Source organism: Pelophylax lessonae, assembly GCF_965119305.1.
Source record: "Pelophylax lessonae genome assembly, chromosome: 11".
In the NCBI taxonomy this organism is placed as follows: domain Eukaryota; kingdom Metazoa; phylum Chordata; class Amphibia; order Anura; family Ranidae; genus Pelophylax; species Pelophylax lessonae.
Window position 1 is genome coordinate 151,304,092 of NC_138778.1, and position 20,692 is coordinate 151,324,783.

The 20,692-nt window shown below is 45.7% G+C and overlaps 2 protein-coding genes across 2 annotated transcripts in view; one reads left to right on the plus strand and one right to left on the minus strand.

The window, feature by feature from the left end:
• LOC309566640 (uncharacterized protein) overlaps window positions 1-20,692 on the minus strand; it is a 286,877-nt gene that overhangs the window by 199,186 nt on the left and 66,999 nt on the right. The window lies entirely within an intron of this gene.
• CDK5RAP3 (CDK5 regulatory subunit associated protein 3) overlaps window positions 20,246-20,692 on the plus strand; it is a 37,130-nt gene continuing 36,683 nt past the window's right edge. Inside the window, exon 1 of the mRNA XM_082271205.1 lies at window positions 20,246-20,312. The gene's annotated coding sequence lies outside the window, so the exon portion shown is untranslated. The remainder of the gene's footprint in view (window positions 20,313-20,692) is intronic.

Consider the following 20,692-nt stretch of genomic DNA (forward strand, 5'->3'; position numbering starts at 1 on the left):
CCAGCCCCCCCTCCCACTCCCTAAAAAGAAAACAGCAAAAAAAAAAAAAAACAAAGAAAAATTACCACTAGATGATAACATATCTATACAGCAGAATCTCTCAAGGCTCTTGCGCCAGCTGTTTAAAACAATATACTACAAATATTCAGAATATGTTACATAATACAAGTGTGCTAAGTCAAAGAGGGGGGGAAGGAAAAAAATAAATAAATAAATAAATAAAAAAAAAAAAAAAAAAAAAAAAGGGAAAATTTTTATCTTATGTGATCAAAACATAGGGGAGGATCTAAAAAACCCCTCCTTCAAGTGGAAAAAGAAAAAAGAAAAAAAAAAAAAAAAAAAAAAAGGGGAAAATTTTTTATCTTATGTGATCAAAACACAGGGGAGGATCTAAAAAACCCCTCCTTCAAGTGAAGAAAAAAAGAAAAAAAGGAAAGAATTTTTATCTTATGTGGTCAAAACACAGGGGAGGATCTAAAAAAACCCTCCTTCAAGTGCAGGAAAAAAAAAAAAAAAAAAAAAGAAAAAAAAAAGGGAAAAAATTTTTTATCTTATGTAATCAAAACACAGGGGAGGATCTATAAACCCCCTCCTTCAAGTACGAAAAAAAAAAAAAAAAAAAAAAAAAAAAAAAAAGGGGGGAGAAATTTTTCTCTTATGTGAACCAGACACAGGGGAGGATCTAAAAAACCCCTCTTTCAAGTGTAAAAAAAAAAAAAAAAAAAAGGGGGGGGGGGAGGAAATACAATTTTAAAGGGACATTGATCCTCCAAACATTCGGACAAAAATGATGGACAAGCCATAGTACTTAGAACACTCAGAGGAGTTCCCTAGTTATTACAGTTCTTCAGGGTCTACTCCTCTCTTTCTTGTTCTCTCTTCTTGCTGTTGTGAAAACTCCGTGCCTCTTTCCCCCGAGATTCGACCTAACCAGTTTATCACCTCTATTGGGTCCGACTCTATGAATCGGAAAAAGGCCCCTCTATCTTGATAAGTTTTAAGGTTAAAGTAACGGCCGTTTCTACTAAATGTCACGGAAAAGGGGAAACCCCATCTATATGTACACCCCGCCTTCCTCGCCAAATCTAGTAGGGGTCTTATAAGAGCTCTTCTCCGTAGCGTCCCTTTGGATAAGTCTGAATATATTTTCACTGGCATTCCTTCCACCAATAAATCCCTAGTTTCCCATGCTGCTCTCGATAAAAGTTCCTTATGCATATAGCGATGTATCCTGCAAATCACATCTCTTGGTCTCATTAGATCTGTTCTTCTGGGGCCGGGGGCTCTGTGAATCCTCTCAATTTCGAAGTTTTCCGGATATTTTTCCTTCAAAACTTGTTTAAAGATCCCTGTCGCTATTCCTTCCAGTTTTTTACTACTCACCGACTCCGGTATCCCCCGCAATCGCAGGTTACTGCGACGACTCCTATTCTCTATGTCCTCAAGTTGCAGTTGTATTATATCTTCCATTTCTCTCTGGATGTCACTTTTTACCTCTAATGCTACAAGTCTTTCTTTTATCTGGCTTGTGGAGGCCTCCTGTTCTGCTAAATGAGTTTTAATTTTTTGTAAATCTTTTTTGACTCCTTGTAGTTCCTGACGCTGTTTTTCCTCCAGCCTAGTTATCATTTTTTCAATGTCAGCTTTTGTTGGTAAAACTTGTAGCATTTTTTTAAGTTCAGACATCTGTGTGGAAGTCTGTGTAGGGGTACTTGGAGCTGACGACTCTCCTTTTCTAGATCCTGGGCTATTTACACTATTCTCTGAATTCGGGGAAGTGAGCAAAGAGTTAGGCCGGTCACTAGCTTCTGGGCTTACTGATGCCATTTTTGCGCCTTCGGCCGATTTCTGGCTATTGGTAAAAAAACGACCAATTTCACCTTCCAGCTTGCTAGTATTTGTCTTTTCTGTATTTTTCCTTCCTTTCCTTCTCTTAGTGAGGGTCATCCTTTCCTTTCCTGTCTTTCTCTTATACTAGCCGTGTGAGGGCCTTTATTCTCTTGATATACCACCAAATAATTCCAGAAAGATCAATTTCTAGCCGCTAGAGTTTTAACCAGACTCTTTCAGATATTAGCCTATGTTGATTCATTCCCCTTCCATTTAAAGTGTAAAGCCCATAACCGCAGTGACACTTAACATATTACTTTGCCTTAATTTCCACAGTACACAGATCACAGTACTCACGGGACCCGATCCCTCCCGAGGATCCAATTTTACCAGCCGACTTTCTCCTGTCTGCTTTACTTATCCTCTTAGTGCTGCAGCTTTTAAAACGAGCTTGCCAGGGTTTTTAGAGGGGTCGTGTCTACCAGGGCACTGCAGCTCCTCTTGTGGACCCTTCCAAGGTCCTCCTGGGGTCCGCCGCGGTAGATAGCCTCAGAGTTCTCCTTCCCTCCACTCTGCTGATAGTACCTGGCTGATCTGCCGGCGAGACCTTCCCGGTCTAGAGCCTTCCGTTTTGCGCTTCTAGGTCCCTTCACTACCAGGGCGGAGCTTGGTGGAAGCAGCAGGCGGATGACGGTGCCGTTCAGGGTTTACCGATCCCGCGGGGAAGCCCGCCGATCCGTTCCTCTTGGCCCGCCCTCTACCGCTACCTCCTTTCTCCACTCACTCCGTGGGACCTTCCTAGGAGAGCGGCTTGTCCGTGGCTTAGTAGACCGCTATCCCTCCTTGGCGGCTGGCATGGATTCAACCTCCATGTAAGATCGAGCAGGGAGAAGTGCACGCCACCGCTGAGAGCCTAGCTGAGCACACTCACATGGCTACTTCCGGGCCCCGCCCTCCCCCCATTCTAAAAGCACCATTTCAGGCGGGGTAAGAATATATTCTCTTCCACTCCCCTCTTTGTACCTGGACTCATGGACATCGCTGGACAGAAATGGGGCTCAGGTAATTATTAGGGGGTGTTGGGGTGGCTGCTTCACACAGAAGGCTTTTTTTCCCTAATGCATATAATGCATTAAGATAAAAAAAAAACCTTCTGCCTCTGCATCTCCTTTAGGCCCCTTTCACATGGGGGATCCGATCCACCTGTCAGTTTTTCAGGCGGACCTGATGGTATGCATCCCTATGGGGCAGCGGATGTCAGCGGAGACATCTCCGCTGACACCTGCTGCTATCCGATCCGATCCTGTCAGTGAAATCCAGACAGATGGAAACCCTATTTTCCATCCGTCTGGAGGATCGGATCGGATGGGAGCGGATAAAAACGGACATGCGGCCCATTCTCATCCGATCTCCCCATAGAGGACAGCGGAGTGGAGACAGAGCTGTCACCTGCCTGCTCAGCGGGGATCGGCGGATCGACCCCCCTGCTAAGGAGAACGGAGTCCGTCGTCGTGTGAAAGGGGCCTTAATGTCAATTCTTTATAATTTTTTTTAAATAAAGCACAACCATGTCTTAAATCCAGTGTGCACTAATAGTACACCTAAGAGCTCCTTCACACGGGCAGCAAAAATGCTGTGTTAGATGTAGATGTGTACAGCAGATAGTTTTGTACTCATTTAATGAGGCACTATAGTAATGAGTCCATACACAGCGTTAAGTCTACATATGAAAATAGACACAGCTGCAGCTTTAATGCCTATAGATCTGCAGATTTTGCATACGTTTGTGCATAAACGCATATAAACACACATACACACGTTTTTTTAGGCAAATATTTTATGCAGTATCTTCTAGCTTTGCAAGCAAGAACCTTTAGAGCCGGTTCACATAGGAGCGACCCGACTTGCCGGGGCGACCTGTGAAGTCGCGGTGCGCAGCTCGCACCACGACCTCGGAGCGGCATGCACGGACTTCATATCATTGAAGTCAATGCAGGTCGCTCCAGGTCGCCCCAAAGTAGTACAGGACCCTTTTTCTAAGTCAGAGCGACTTGTGTCGCTCCTATTAGAACGGGTCCTGTGCTAATCTATGGCAGGCGACCCGCGGTGACTTGTCAGGCGACCAAGTCGCCTGACAAGTCGCCCCAGTGTGAACCGGCTCTAAATTCATGCGAAAAATAGGTTGATGCCCGTTAAAATGAGCCCCTAGGGTTCATTCACACCAGGCGTGCTGGGGGTGTTTTTGAGCACATTCCCAACCCATAGCAACTAAAAAATAATGGCTCCCATGAATGCAGTTTACATCAGCACGTTGTGTTGCATTTGCCCAGTGCTGAGCAATGCAACGCAATGTATTCAAATGCAGGCAAACGCACCCAAAAGGCAAATGCTCTTGTTTTGCAGAAACACAGGATCTGCCTTCCCTACCAACGGAACGGCAATCTGCCTTGTTTACATTGAGTCTGCCGGATCGGCTAATTGGCTCCTGCGCGCGCCCCAGACCTGGAAGTGCTGGATCACATACTCGGTATGTAATCCAGCGCAGGAGAGCCGCCTTGCTGCCGTAGTATATATATATATATATACAGTATACAGTCGGCAAGCGATTAATTGTTAATACCCCCACACATATCTGCCAACAGGCATGTTTTTCTGCATGTTAAAACACATGGCGCGGAGCATTTTTGCAAAAGGGTCAGGAACTTTTTTTGTGTTCCTTGTATGTAGGACAGCCCATTGAAATGAGCAGGCCACCCTGCACGCGGCACGTGAGAACATACGCCTTTTGTCATTCCGCATTTACACTTTTCAGTTTCCTGCACGCCAGCAAAACGCACAGAAATGCGCATTTCAGGATTCCTTTCAGAAATGCATGTCTTGCGTGCGGTGGCTTCACTAACACGCGTTTTGTCGCCAAAGCTCGATGTCTGAAAATAGTTTGGGGGTGACTTTGGTGCGTTTGTCGCACATAAGCCCATTTGAGTAAACGCGAACAAAAAGTGCAGACATTTTTTTTTTTTAAATAGATAAATAAATAAAACCCCATGCATTCCCACTCCAGAAAGTGTGCATTCAGCTTCATGATGTGAATGGTGCCGCCTAGTCCCCAGAAATGCTAAAAATTATATGCACGGTCACATGTCGTGCGTGGTCAGGACTGCTAGTGTGAACGGCTCATGCGCACAAATAATATGGCTCTCTACCGCTTTTTAGTGGTGGTATTCTATCGAATACCACTACCTATCAGATTCTGCAACCGGAAGTGACGTTCAGGCGAGAACACTTTACTGCGCATGCGGATGCGTTCCAACATGACCGCCATACGTTCCAATAGCTTTCCTAATTTGACAGAACACTAAGCAGAGGCGGACATCTTCTTACACCCATACAATAATAATAGAACTGTAATACTGTTATTCCGTCTATAAGGTGAGTTTACTGCTAAAATAAATGTAAAATTCAAGACTTGCGTGGGTGTAAGAAGATGTCTGCTGCGGCTTCATGTTCTGTCACATTAGGAAACCCATTGGAACGCATAGCGGCCATGTTGGAAGGCATGCGCAGTAGGTTGTTCTCGTCTGAACAACACTTCCAGTTGCAGAATCTGATAGGTAGAGGTGTTCAGAGATGTATAGTAACGAAGTAGAACTACTTAAGTACTGTACTTAAGTACCGAAATGCGGTATCTGTACTTTCCTAGAGTAGAATTTTTTTCTCCTACTTCTACTTTTACTTCACTACATTTTTTCGATGATTTCGATACTTCTACTCTGATATTTTTTTTTTGTGCTGCATCGTTACTCGTTACTTTTCTCTGCCTTTCCCTTTTTCTTTTTTGTTTGGTTTCCCTCCTTACTGCTCTCTCCTACTCTTTCAATTATCCTCCCTATTCTGCCTTCCCCCCTCCCCTCCCCTTTTCTATAGAAAGGCAAAGGTAAAGATACCCCCCTTTTTCATGGGTACCTGTTCTCTGGCCATTTGGGTAGCGTTGTTCCGTTCCAGGCTTCCGCTGGGCCGGCGTGGAGTGCTCCCACATGCGCCTCTCGGCGCTCTGACATGTGTGGCGGCCTTCGGCCACTCCGCTCCTCCTCCCCTCCTTGTCTCCATTCGCTGACGTCTCAGCGCTGGGAGGCGGGTATTCTGGCTACCGCGCAGTAGAGGCACGTGCGCATGCGCAGTGCGATCGAGGCACTGGCAGCCATCTTGGTTAAGGGAAACATGGGGGGGTCTCTGATGTAAGGGGGGGCTTTGTGTGGGCGGTCTCTGATGTAAGGGGGGTCTCTGATGTAAGGGGGGCTCTGTGTGGGAGGGCTCTGATGCAAGGGGAGCTCTGTGTGGAGGGCTCTGATGTAGGGGGAGCTCTGTGGGGGGCTCTATGGGGGGGGGCTCTGATGTAAGGGGGGCTCTGTGGGGATGGTCTCTGATGTAAGGGGGCTCTGTGTTGGGGGTCTCTGGATGTAAGGGGGGCTTTGTGTGAGGGGTCTCTAAAGTAAGGGGGCTTTGTGTGGGGGGTCTCTGATGTAAGGGGGGCTCTGTGTGGGGGGTCTCTGATGTAAAGGGGGCTTTGTGTGGGGGGTCTTTGATGTAAGGGGGCTCTGTGTGGGGGGTCTCTGATGTAAGGGGGCGCTGTGTGGGGGGTCTTTGATGTAAGGGGGCTCTGTGTGGGGAGTCTCTGGTGTAAGGGGGCTCTGTGTGGGGGGTCTCTGCTGTAAGGGTGCTCTGTGTGGGGGGTCTCTGATGTAAGTGGGGCCTCTGTGGGGGGTTTCTGTTGTAAGGGGGCTCCGTTGGGGGGTTTCTGTTGTAAGGGGGGCTCCGTTGGGGGGTCTCTAATGTAAGGGGGGTCTCTAATGTAAGGGGGGCTAAGTTTGTAGTGATCATAAAAAAGAAAAGTCAAATGAAGTGCAAAAAAAGTGCAAGAAAAAATGTGCAGGGCGCTGGTGGGGGCGCCACAGGATCAGCTCGCACAGGGCGCTTGAACACCTAAGGCCGGCCCTGGTTGGGAGGTTCTTTCCCATTAACAGCAGATATGAAATTATATTCATCTTGTTTTGTCACATATATATATTTGAAGATTCACAATATTTTGAACTTTTTATTGACTTAGATTTCATACACTCTTCCTTTATTTCATTATTGGAATATATTGTTGTATATCACATTGGTTTATATATTATTTTGCGCACCAATAAGCTGTGGAGAAAAAAAAAAAACAGGCAGGGAAGAGAAGGAGGGATGCTTTAAAAGGGGAAGGGAGGGACTTTATCTGTTTTTTGTTTACAAAAAGTTACAGCCTAAGGAATTGTGATTGTCCTTTAGGTTAATCATTTGAATAAATCATTTGAATAAATCTTTTGAAATAATAAAAACCAATATGATGTTCAAACTTTTGACTTCTTTCTTTAATAACTACATAACACAGTACTTGTACTTTTACTTTCAGTACTTGAGTAGAATTTTTTTTTTTCAAAACTACTGGTGCTTTTTACTTTTAGTACATAAGTAGCAATTTTTTTTAAAAAACTACTTGCAATACTTAAGTAAAAAAAATGTTGAATACTTTAGTACTTCCACTTAAGTCACTTTTTCTGTGAGCACTTCCACTTCTACTCAAGTCACTTTTTGATCGAGCACTTGTACTTTTACTCAAGTAGAAATTTCGAGTACTTTATACAAGTCTGGAGGTGTTCTATCAGATTCTGTAACCGGAAGTGACAGTCGGATGAGAAAGAGTTACTGCGCATGCGCCATGCGTTCCAACATGGCCGCTATGCGTTCCAATAGGTTTCCTAATTTGACAGAACACAAAGCTGTGGCGGACATCTTCTTACACCCACGCAAGTCTTGAATTTTACATTTATTTTTTAGCAGTAAACTCACCTTATATTCTGAATAACAGTATTACATTTCTATTATATATATGTGTGTATTTATTGTAAATACAGTGAGAACCCTGCAGGTAGAAGGTGGTGACGGCCATCTTGGTACACCCCGCACTGCTCGGCGACAAACTGATTATATAGTGAAATAGACTATTTTACTCGGTCACAGTGAAATAGTCTATTTCAGTATATAAGGTGAGTTTATTGCTTAAATCAGTGTGAAATTCAAGAGTTGCTTGGGTGTATCAATATGTCTGCTGCTGCTTCGTGTTCTGTCACATTAGTTCTATTGGAACGCATAGCAGCCATGTTGGCACGCATTGCGCATGCTCAGTAAGTTTTTCTCTGATAGCATTATTCTGATAGAACAGTAGTACTACACTGCCATCTTTCTTCCATTCACGTCACGCACCCCTCTGTTCTCTCGTTAATGGTAGGCGTCGTTTGTGGGCGGGTTGTGGTGTGACGCACATCACGCTCTGATTGGTGGAGAGCTGAGTGTCCGGTACACGTGTCCTAAGAGTCACCGGAGCCGGTGTTCCGTGAAAAAACCATACCCGTGAGAAAACCATACCCCTCGTCACTTCCGGAGGGTATGGTTTTCTCACAGTAGTGTTTTTAACGTTATACTTGCCGCGATTACATTAAAACAGCTCCTCTGCAACATTGCTCATCCCCGCTCCTTCCCCTGTCACTTCCCTCATCTCGGCTAATTAATATAAAAGCGGCTCACGGAGCAGACATATCTCATTTCATACACCCGCTGCCGATTTCATATTTATTAGCCGACATAAGGGAAGTGACAGGGATACCAGCGGGGATGAGCAATGTTGCAGAGGAGCTTTTTATTGTAATCGCGGCAAGTATAACGTTAAACACATACACCGTATCATTTCCATCCCCTCCGAGCATGCGTACTTCTGATCTTCTCTGCTGTTCCTTGAAGTTTCCGGGGCTCTGAGCATGCGCACTGCTGCGCTGCTCAGCAGTTTCAGACCGGAAGTGACGAGGGTATGGTTTCTCCACGGGGTATGGTTTTTTAACGTTACACCGGGATGCAGGTATGACTGAGAAGGGGGGAGCTGTATAATGAGGTGGAGGAGAGCTGTGGACGGAAAGTGCTGAACACAGCGGACAGTTATGGCTTCATTCAGTGTCTGCAGGCCGCAGTACTTGTTCCTCTGCAGCTGTCATGGAACTACAAGAGCCTGCATGTCCTGTCAGTGGTAGAGAACAGTCAGTGTCTTCTTCTCAGAGGTTACCTGAGGCCTAGCAGGGCTCATGTATGGAAAACAACCACAGAAACTGGTTCTAATGAAGCTCCCCTTCCAACTATGGTGCCCAGTCAGTCTCAGACTTGCTAGGAGCTGCAGATCCTTCTTGTCCTGGGGTGACAACGCTGAGTCAGTGCAGCAGCTGTGTTGTCACTCAGAGGTGTGCAGTCCCTCAGCTCACCACATCCCTTCCAGCTCACTCATCCCCCATCCAGCTGTGGTGAAACTACAAATCCTATCATGCCTCAGTCTCTGGGAGTAATGCCTGTGGCTTGCAGTGCCTCCTGGGACTTGTAGTTCCACAACAACGCCCCCTGCTTCTGATCTTGGTGCAGGTCAGATCATTAACTGCTTGCTGAGCGCCTCAGGTAGGAGTATGGCGGCAGAGCGGCTCTCCTGTACCGTATCTAGTATGTGATCTGGCACTTCCCTGTTGGGATTACGCCAGCTGTGCTGGGAGTAATCTGATGGCCGCCAGCACCCGCTGATTGCCAAGGAGGAAGGCCCCTTTCACACGGGCGCACCGTTCTGCTCAGCGGGGGATCGATCTGCCGATTCCCTGCTGAGCAGGCAGATGACAGCTCCGTCTCCGCTCTGTGTGCAGCGATGGTGCTGTCAGATCCCCTCTGTCCTCTATGGGGAGATTGGATGAAAACGGACCGCCTGTCCATTCTCATCCCATCCCATCCGCCAGACGGATGGAAAATAGGGTTTCCATCCGTACAGATTTCACAGACCGTATATCGGATCGGATAGCAGCGGGTGTCAGCGGACATGTCTTCAGTGACACCCGCTGCCCCATAGGGATGCATGGAGCATCCGATCAGGTCTGCCTGAAAAACTGACAGGCGGATCGGATCGGCCGTGTGAAAGGAGCTGAAGGCTCGATTCACACTAATGCGTTTTATTCATGCGTTTTTCAGAAATGCACTTCATTTTTTTTTAACATGGGCCCCATGTTTACATCAATGTATTTTTGTGCCTCTGCATTTTTGGAAAGGGTCGGGGACTTTTTTTTTCCTGCAAAATGCTGCGTTTTGCATGTAATTTCAATGGACCTGCATCCATAACGCAAGTTTTGCATTTTTACATTTATAAATCTGCCCAACAACAAAGCCCCCCCCCCTCCCCCCCCCAAAAAAAACGGTCAAAATTGTGGTAAAAAAAAGTGGAAAAGACAGAAAAAAGCACTACAGAAATGCTCAAAAGCAACATGCCTAGGTGTGAATTTAACCAAAACCAGGACAGAACTCTATCAATGTAGACTAGGGCTGCAACTAAGGCCTCATTCACACGGTCCGCCTCCGTAGGTGGATCCGTGCTGCTCAGAGAGGGTCGATCCGCCGATCCCTGCTGAGCCGGCAGATGACAGCTCCATCTCTGCTTGCAGTGCGGAGAGGGAGGTGTCTCAGCCCCCACTGCTCTCTATGGGGGATCGGATGAGAGCGGACCGCCTGCCCGCTCTCATCCGATCCCATCTGATCCCCAGGATGGATGGAAAATATTCATGTCTACAAACCAGGAGAAAGATTTATGTCATTTTAATGTATTTATTTTCTTTTTTTTACTAGTAATGGTGACAATCAGCGATTTTTAGCGGGTCTCCGACATTGCGGCGGACAGATCAGACCCCTAACTGACATTTTTGACACTTTTGGGGAACCAGTGACATTACTACAGTAATCAGTGCTAAAAATATGCACTGTTACTGTAATAATGACACTGGCAGGGAAGGGGATAACCCAGGGGTGATCAAAGGGTTAAGTGTGTCTCTAGGGGGTGCTTTCTAACTGTGTGGGGGATGGGCTTATGGAATGAATAAAATTAAATTAAAGACTGTTTTGTCGATTTTCAGACAGAAGTGTAATATGTTATGTATGACAGACTCCCTTGTCATAGGCCGGTGGCTTGATAAAAGCTCCCTGTGCCTGCTGTCCCTTATGTTGGCCATACAAAAACAATATCTTCCTTCTAAAAAAAAAAATTTTAATTTTAGGAAACATTCGTTCGATTTTCTAATCGTTAGTGGGGTCAAATTGACGTTTTCGACCACAGTGACCGAGAAAAACGAAGGAGCAGAATAGACAACTTCTTCGTTCAGAAATGACATTCATTTTAAAACTGAATGTTAAGGCTGCATTCACATGTCAGCGTATGATCGCGGGCAGAACCGCCGCGGTTCCGCCCGCGATTCGGAGATTTATTGCAAATCGCGGGACGCCTAGCGTTGCCCGTTGATTTGCAATAGCCCCCCAAACGCCGAGCGATGTTGCCGCGATTTACGCCCGCCGAATCGCGGCAACATCGCGCAAACAAAATCGCGGGACGCAATACGCTCCAAAGAAACTCTTGTACTTTTTTGGAGCGTATTGCGTCCCGCGATTTTGTTTGCGCGATGTTGCCGCGATTCGGCGGGCGTAAATCGCGGCAACGTCGCTCGGCGTTTGGGGGGCTATTGCAAATCAACGGGCAACGCTAGGCGTCCCGCGATTTGCAATAAATCTCCAGATCGCGGGCGGAACCGCGGCGGTTCTGCCCGCGATCATACGCTGACATGTGAACGGAGCCTAAAAGCAAGTGACATTTTTCAAACGACATTCTATTTTTCAGCGAATATACAAAGATTTTTTTCGTATGAATATTGTCATCTAAAAATGGATATGTGTATGGCCAGTATAAGGCTCGGTTCACACCTATGCAGTTTACTTTTGATCTGCTTCTGCAGTGCTTTTTGCTGTGCGTTTTGCCTTTTTTGCATACGTGATTTTGCTGCGATTCTTTTTTTTTTTTTATGCTTTTTCTCAGCCAATTTGTTGTTCGGCAGATTTTAAAAAAACGCAAACCGCGGCAAAAACGCACAACATGCTTTTCAGCAACATCTCCATTGAAGTCTAATGAACCAAAAAAGAACAATTTTGTGTTGAAAAAAGTTCTTGACTCTTTGCAAATATGCAGCGGCTGAAAAAAGCATAGATGTGCACGTGTACCATAGGAAACCATGGTAAATGAACTGTAGTGCGTTTCTGCAAAAAGCGCATAGGTGTAAAACAGGCCTAAGATGTTTAGTAGCAGCAGCATGATTTTTTTTTTGTATCACCTGTCATAATGGGGTTAAAAAAACTAAAAATAGCCCTTGATAGTACAAAAAGAGCAGATAATGGCTACTATGAAACAGTGAAAGTAATAATATATATATATATTAAAGAAAAACACCCAGAAGTAGGATATATGGGCAATTTAACAAGGAGACAGACATGAAGCTATATGAAGGGTGGAAGGGAGATATAAATCTTTTATATTAACCACTTGCCTACTGGGCACTTAAACCCCCTTCCTGCCCAGGCCAATTTTCAGCTTTCAGCGCTCTCACATTTTGACTGACAATTGCGCGGTCATGCTACATTGTACCCATATGAAATTTTTATCATTTTTTTCACACAAATAGAGCTTTCTTTTGGTGGTATTTAATCACCTCTGGCTTTTTTATTTCTTACAAAAAAAAAAGACATAAAATTTTGAAAAAAAAAAAAGTTTTTCTTATTTTCTGTGAGTAAATTTTGAAAATAAATACATTTTTCTCCTTCACTGATGTGCGCTGATGAGGCGGCACTGATAGGCTGCACTGATGGGCACTGATGAGGTGGCACTTATGGACACTGATGAGGTGGCACGTATGGGCACTGATGAGGTGGCACTGATGAGGAGGTACTAATATGCCGCACTGCTGGGCACTGAGAGGCGGCACTGCTGGGTGACACTGATGGATACTGACGGGTGGCACTGATCAGCACTGATGGGCAGCACCATCAGTGCCCACAGTCAGTGCCCATAGTGCTGCTAGTCAGTGCCCATCAGTGCCTAGATGAGCAGGCACTGATGGGCACTGACTGGCAGCACTATGGGCACTGACTGTGGGCACTGATGGGGGGCACTGTGGGCAGTTGTGGCATTTTATTCCCCTCTTCTGTAATCAGGGCACTGGTGATCAGTGCCCTGATTACATTCCTGTGTGTTCCCTTACCGGTGTTCGGGCTCTCCTCTTCCTCACACTGCAGTCTCTGTGTGAGGAGGGAGAGCTGGTGATGAGAAATGATCTCATATGTTTACATATGAGATCATCTCTCATTGCACGGTGCGATCATGTGGTAAATGGCCGCTGTGATTGGCCATCTTCCATGATCTGTGATTGGCTGTGTCCAAGGGACACGGCCAACACAGATTTTCCCCGATGCGCACTCGCGGGAGCTTGTTACTGGGAGGCCGTTTAAAGAAAAAATTTGTTTAAAAAAAAAATTTGAGTCCGCGCTGTAGCCGTACTTCGGTTATAGCGTGGGCCGGAAGCGGTTAATGTAGTACTAAATATTTTATTCTATCTTTTCATGTGACAACACTGAAGAAATGACACTTTGCTACAATGTAAAGTAGTGAGTGTACAGATTGTATAACAGTGTACATTTGCTGTCCTCTCAAAATAACTTAACACACAGCCAATAATGTCTAAACCACTGGCAATAATAGTGAGTACACCCCTAAGTGAAAATATCCAAATTGGGCCCAATTAGCCATTTTCCCTCCCCGGTGTCATGTGACTCGTTAGTGTTACAAGGTCTCAGGTGTGAATGGGGAGCAGGTGTGGTAAATTTGGTGTTATCGCTCTCACTCTCTCATACTGGTCACTGGAAGTTCAACATGGCACCTCATGGCAAAGAACTCTCTGAGGATCTGAAAAAAAGAATTGTTCCTCTACTTAAAGATGGCCTAGGCTATAAGAAGATTGCCAAGACCCTGAAACTGAGCTGCAGCACAGTGGCCAAGACCATACAGTAGAGCTGCACGATTAATCGTTCTAGAATTGCGATCTCGATTCACCCCCCTATGCGATCTCCATCCCGAATATCAGCAATTCTGGGGGCGGGGTTGGGGAAACCGTCGGACACAGCGGAGCCAGCCTGGAACGCAAATGGAGGTGCCGCCGCCGATACAGGAACTGACGTCCACAGTGAGAGACCGCATCCACTGATGGGCGGTACCTTCAGAGGCCCCATGGATGCTGCACTCCCGCCCTCACATGGCATGATGAGCTTTCCATCACGTGAGGTAATCAAGGACAGGGGAGTGAAGTGTGCAGTGACTGTGTTGCATAAAATGCAGCATATCTTTTTTTTACAGAAAGCACCACAACCTACCTCATCACAATGTTTTGGTGGGTACAGACCAGGGCACACAGAAAATAAATGTGGTCTGGGTGCCATTGCGTTAGGCCTGCAGTGCACCACTTACGGACCGCCCACCGTGTATTTATGTCGGTACTTTGATGTTAAATCCCGGGGTTATGGCAGTAGATAGCTGCCATAACCCCAATTTTTTTTTAAAAGGGCGGGCGGTCCGCTTTAACATAAGTGTGGTCCCAGTGGCGGATTCACTGCAGGATCACCCTTATGGGCGACTGGAGAGGTGCCCCCTTCCCGGTCGTTCTTCCAGCTTACTGGAGCTGCTATTTGTCTCAGTCCAGAGCACCAAGTGTCTCATTTCTGTCTGCTTTGTTCTTCTGCTATAAGCACCAGTCACTTCTAAAACATTTTCCTGACACCAAGAGAAAAATGGTTACAGGGGAGGGGCTTCCAGCTGATTGACAGCCTCAACTCTGTTCCTGTGTGCTTTGTGAAGGGGGGCTTGTCCCTTCCCTCCAATCAGCTTTCAGAGCTCTCCTCACTGAACTCTGCAGAGTGAAATTGCAGCTCTCCACCCCCCATTTTTTCTGACTGCAAATAAACAAGTATAACATATGCAGGAGGATTTGTTTTATCTCTGTGTATCACCTGAGGCCAGTCACTTTACTGGGTATATGGAGGGGTTTACAACTACTTGAGGGCCCCTTGCACCCATCTAGACAGGTACAGCGTCCAGCCCTGCTGCAAGAAACCTGTTAAAGACTATGGGAGGCTGTAGCTGGACGCGGATGAAAATTGTACTGAGTGGAAACCACATTTAGAGCCCTAAGGGACAAAGGATCTTCAATGCACAGGGCCCTAGGTGCAGGTACAACCCTAAGGCCCCTTTCATACTTGGAGTCCATCGGTGGACTCCGTTTTTCTCAGCGGGGGATCGATCCACCGATCCCCTCGCTGAGCAGGCGGATGGTAGCTCTGTCTCCGCTCTGTGTGCAGAGACAGCTATCAGATCCCCGCTCGTCTCTATGCAGGAATCGGATGAGAACGGACCGCCTGTCTCCGCTGACATCCGATGCCCCATAGAGATAAAAACTGACAGGCAGATCTGAACGGTCCGCATGTGTGAAAGGGGCCTAACGGTTATCAGCCCCATCCAGCCGCATCCTGTCATAGACTTTACCAGGCTGTACTGGGTAGTATCCATATTTAGGGCCCTGTGCATTTAGGAAACCTTGTCCTTGAACACACAGCAACAGCGTTCATCTCTGTGCAGCTGCAGCTTGCCATAGCCTTTGCCTGGCTGCCTGTAACAGGGCTGGATACTGCACCTGTCCCTCCTGGGTGCACTAAAATGCTGGGATGGACGGACTGCTCCTGGATAGCTCAGTGTGCAAGGGACCCAAAGCTCTATCGTCAGTTATTATAGCACATAAGAATTTGAAATGGCAAGGAAAGTGCAACCCCTTATAATACCAGAAGGGGGAGCTGTAGAACTCTGACAACTTGTATTTGTTATATTTTCAGCTTAGTCACTGAAAGGTTATCCCTTTGACAAGACTTTTTGTAATTTCTACCTATAGATGTTTTCCTGGCACACAATATGGTACATTATATTATTTGCCTATTATAATATTAGGAAAGCTACAAGCCATTTTTGACAGACAAATGGCCTGTTTCAATGGGAATACTGTGCTGCAAGCCTAGGGTTTGGCTCGGAGTTGCAGGGTGGTCCCCTCGACTTGAACAGTCAACTGACATGAACAGTTTGCATTTGGCACCAGTTCTTGTGTAAAACCCCCATACAGCTGCTTAAAGCGGAGTTCCAGCCTAACACACTCACCTGTCCAACGGTCCAGCGATGCGGCCGCCCGAAGCCTCGCTCTTCTCCCTCTCTGCTCTGCGGCGCCGGCATCACTGGTGTGGGCACCCGGCTGTGACAGTTTGAGTCTTCACATGCGCGAGTTGTGCTACGCGTCGTGATTGGCCGGCAATCTTCTGGGACCTCTGGCATGTCCCAGAAGATTGCAGGGAGGGGGAGAGGAGAACTTCCACTCAGGGCGCTCCGAGCGGAAGTGGGAGCAGGTACATGTCAAAACTAGGTACCCGCTCCCCCCCCCCCCCCCCCCCAAAAAATGACATGCCAAATGTGGCATGTCAGGGGGATAGGACCACCTAAAGCAGAAGTTCCACTTTTGGGTGGAACTCTGCTTTAAAGAGGAGCTCCAGTCTCTCCACCCCCCCCCCCTCCCCCACAAAAATAAAATAAAAGTCTGCAGCTAAAAATACTGTAGCTGCTGACTTTTAATATAAGGACACATAAGTGGTTGCTATAGTGACTAAGGTCATCACAAAGGATAAGGGGCACTCTTTACGTCGAGGGGAAAAGAGATTTAATCTCGAAATACAGAAAAGTTTCTTCACAGTAAGAGCTGTGGAAATGTGGAAAAGACTCCCTCAAGGGCTGGTTCTGGCCAGCTCAGTAGATTGCGTTACAAAAAAAGGCCTGGATTCTTTCCTAAGTGTACATAATATAACTGGATACTAACCTATTAATAGGGAAAGCTGATCCAGGGAAATCCGATTGCCTCAGGAAGGTATCGGGGATCAGGAAGCAATTTTTTCCCCCTGCTGGAGCAAATTGGATTATGCTTTGCTGGGGTTTTTTGCCTTCAACTGTGGGTATAGGATTGTGTATATAGGATTGTCCCCCCCCCCCCCACCCCTTTTTATTGGTTGAACTAGATGGACTTATGTCTTTTTTTTTTTTTTTTTTTTTTTTTCAACCAGACTATGTAAAAAATATACCAGAGTATATTCCCCGCGCCAGGGAGTGTGTAAAACCAGTGAATAAAATACTTAAATAGTAGGTAAATAATTAATAAATGAAAGTGAATAGTGCAGGAGCAGCTATAGAGTAAATGAGTGAATGACCGTAATAGTCTTACTAGTAAGTAGAAAGTATAATAGTGCAAAGTATTTCACACTGCACTATTATACTTTCTTACCACTAGGGGGTACACTCAGCAAGCGCTGTAGTTAGTCTTACTAGTAAGAGTATTACGGTCAACCAGACTATGTATGTCATTTACCTGACCAGGAATCCAGCTATGTCCTCATCCGAGCCAGCATCTTAAAGTGATTGTAAAGTCTCATTTTTTTTTTTTTTCTATTCAAATAGCAAACATGTTATACGTACCTCCTCTGTGCAGTTGGTTTTGCACAGAGCAGCCTGGATCCTCTTCTCGGGTCCCTGGCTGGAGCTTCTGGCCCCTCCCTCCTGTTACGTGCCCCCACAGCAAGCAGCTTGCTATGGGGGAAACTGAGCTGCAGCTTAGTGTATCTATTCAGACACTGAGCTGCTGTTCGGCCCACCCTCACTCTCTCTCTCCTGATTGGCTAACTGAGTTTGATTGACAACAGCAGGAGCCAATGGCATTGCTGCTGTTACTCGGGCAATCAGGGCAGAGAGAGTCCTGGAAGGCTGAAGCACTCATGGGCATCACTGGATAAAGAGGTGGCTCAGGTAAGTTTTAGGGGGCTGCACAATGAAGGTTTTTTTTATCTTAATTCATAGAATGCATTAAAGTATAACTAAAGGCAAAACTTTTTTTGTTTTGAATAGAGTGGAAAGGGAAGTTTTTATTTCTGTCTGTGTCCCTGGTAGGGAGATTCCCCCTCTCTATTTTTCCAGTTTTCCATTGTCATTGAAAGTAAAAGAAAATCCCAATTTTGGGTTGTCCCTAGAAAAGTATTAGAGGGGAAATCTTCAATGGGGTCCCAAAGAATTCCCATAATTTACAGGGATTTCCTCACCCTTCCTTTTTGGCTAATAGGACAGGAAGTGAAGGGAAATCTCCGCAGTGGGACACAGATGGCAAAAAAAAAAAAAAAATCTGACAGTTTATAACCCTCCCTTGCTCTATCCAAAATAAAAAAAAAAAAAAAAAAGTTCTGCTTATAGTTCTACTTTAAGAGAACACACCTTCTGACTTAACAACCCCTTTAACTAGGGGAAACAGGTCTCCTGCTGCACATGTGTGAGCAGTGTTGTGCATTCTGCATGGTCTCATCCTGATACCTGTGTCCCAGAAGGCTGCAGGGGAAGGAGGGAGGGACGAACTTCTGTGGCGATCTGACCCAAAGTGGTATTGGTACCTGTTAAAACCAGGTACCTGCTCCCCCCCCCCCCAAAAAAAAAGTGCCAAATGCGGCAGTGGAGGAAGCAGACAAGCAGAAGTTTCCCTTTTGGGTGCATTTCCGCTTTAAATCTGAAGGTTAATCAGCATAATCAACATGCTAATGTAAAATTTTCAATAAAACCTCTCTGATTTTAGATTCAGCCCCGGTTCACACTTATGCGAGTGCGGGAAGGCTGCGAATCCGCAGCCTGTTCCCGCATCGCACACGCACCCCGGCAGTTCACACTGCCATATGCGATACGCTGGGGGTGTCAATGTAATCTTGACACCCCCAGTTTGATCGCATATCGCAGTGCGATCGTGCAGTTCGCACAGGATCGGATCGCACAAGTGTGAACCGCTGTGCGATCCGATCCTGATGCGGCTTCCAAAAAGGGTCCTGTGCGTGTTTGGTGCGGCTGCGGTGCGAATTTAGCCATACAAAGTGTATGGCTAAACTCGCACCACACAGCCGATCGCATGTAATATCGGAGCAGTGCGCTCCGATATTACATGCGAACCCCGCACACGTACAAGTGTGAACCGGGGCTCATTGATGTCTCGGTGCTTCTATATGCAATGCAGGCAGATCATTGTTGGTAGAAGGGGCTTCAGATAGTTGCATGAAAACAGTAGACTTCTCTAGGCAAAGCCCACATGTGATGCTGAACCTTCATGATTGTCAGAAGAGAAATTCAGTAAATCAAAGGGACTGGATAGGGACAGTTCAACTAGGCAGAAAAGTGCTAGATGATGGTGAATGCTTTCCAGCCAGGAAATGAGGTGGCCTCTATCTGGATTGCTACAACTTCTAATGCAAAGTGAGAGCTCACAGTGTGCGGTGAAATTAGATTAGACAATTTTAGTACAGGAGAGAAGCCAGTACTTCTGTGCAAAAAAACTTAAGGGAAGGCTGGAATTGCTTTATGGGGCACGAAAAAAACACGTATCAACCTCCTTTACTGAGCCCCCCCCCCCTTAACCACAAATGTACACTAGGCCTTCTGACTCCTACCACTGAGCAGACTTCTGCCTAGGTAAAGTAGATGTTTACACAGAGTTTCACAACTGCTACGGTATCTAGGGATTGTTATAGCCACCCCCCCCCCCTTCTTATCTGATAATACTCCCAGTATTGTATTTTATATATTCATGTAATAAGCATTTAACATTCAATTCTTGCCTCTTCCTTTACTGTATCCCACAAGCCAATGTGCTGCTCTCCCCCCTAACCTCCCATCATACAAAGATGACCTCATTAGCAGCCGCTTCTACTTTCTGGTTCTTTGCTGGTGTCGCTCTGATCTTGTGCATGTACTGTGGGAGATTGGGCTGACTTGTTATTGAACTCCTTGGGCAGCATGTTATTAATCTATACCAAGCTGCCCTGATCTCATACGGCACAACATCAGGCAGGGTTTCCCTGCAGGGATTGGTGAGGAGGCCTTCCCAAGGTGTACCTGTGCGGTTAAGAAACCTGGAATAAGAAGATGAGAAAGGAAGTTTTATAAAAATTCCTGAAAGGACTTGTGTGATGTTAGAGAATGGGCATGCAGTGAAACATACGCCATCACTTTTTCTGTTTGGGGGGGGTTCAAAGGGGCTATACACTTTACAGAAATTGACCAAACAGATTGTATAATCTCCTTTTATAGTAAAATAAACTATGTAATAGCAGGACACGCCTAAATAATTTATTGAATCTGTATGAACTAAGACCAGCCCTTTCACTGCATAGTTGATGGTAGATCTAAAGAAGATTGTACAGTCAGATTGTATAGAAAGCTTTGACATGAGAGCCTTCTTCAACCTCTGTGTACACATGGAATAACATAATGAATATCAGGATCACTGATAAAAATGGAAACATTTTGCTAGCTTTGTATAGAAGTGAAGTTTGATATAATTTTTTTTGTTCTCGTTTTTCATCACAGGACATTCAGAATGTGCCCATTGACATCCAGACCAGCAAACTGCTGGGTAAGTAAGGTATAGTATATCAGGGTAGTAAAATCTCAGAATCTTGTAGCCAATACACTTTGTAAAAATGCTACTGCTGATTCTATCACTGGGGTCAGTTCACTAAAGCTTGCCGAATATCGCAGTAAAAAAATGTACAGTTCACAAAAAAAATAAAATAAATCTTACTTTTTTAAGGCAAAATGTGCCTGTAAATAATGCAAAAAGTTCAATTCACAAACGGAAGAGAAAGTAAAAAAAGATGTGATATCTTTATCACAATAGCTTGTTAAGGAGTGGGCCGGTAAGTCGAACGCCGCATCTATAACAACGGATGACCCATCAGCTGCCAGCGGGCTTCACACTGACAGCTAAATGTAAAAAAACATGTTGGCAATTTA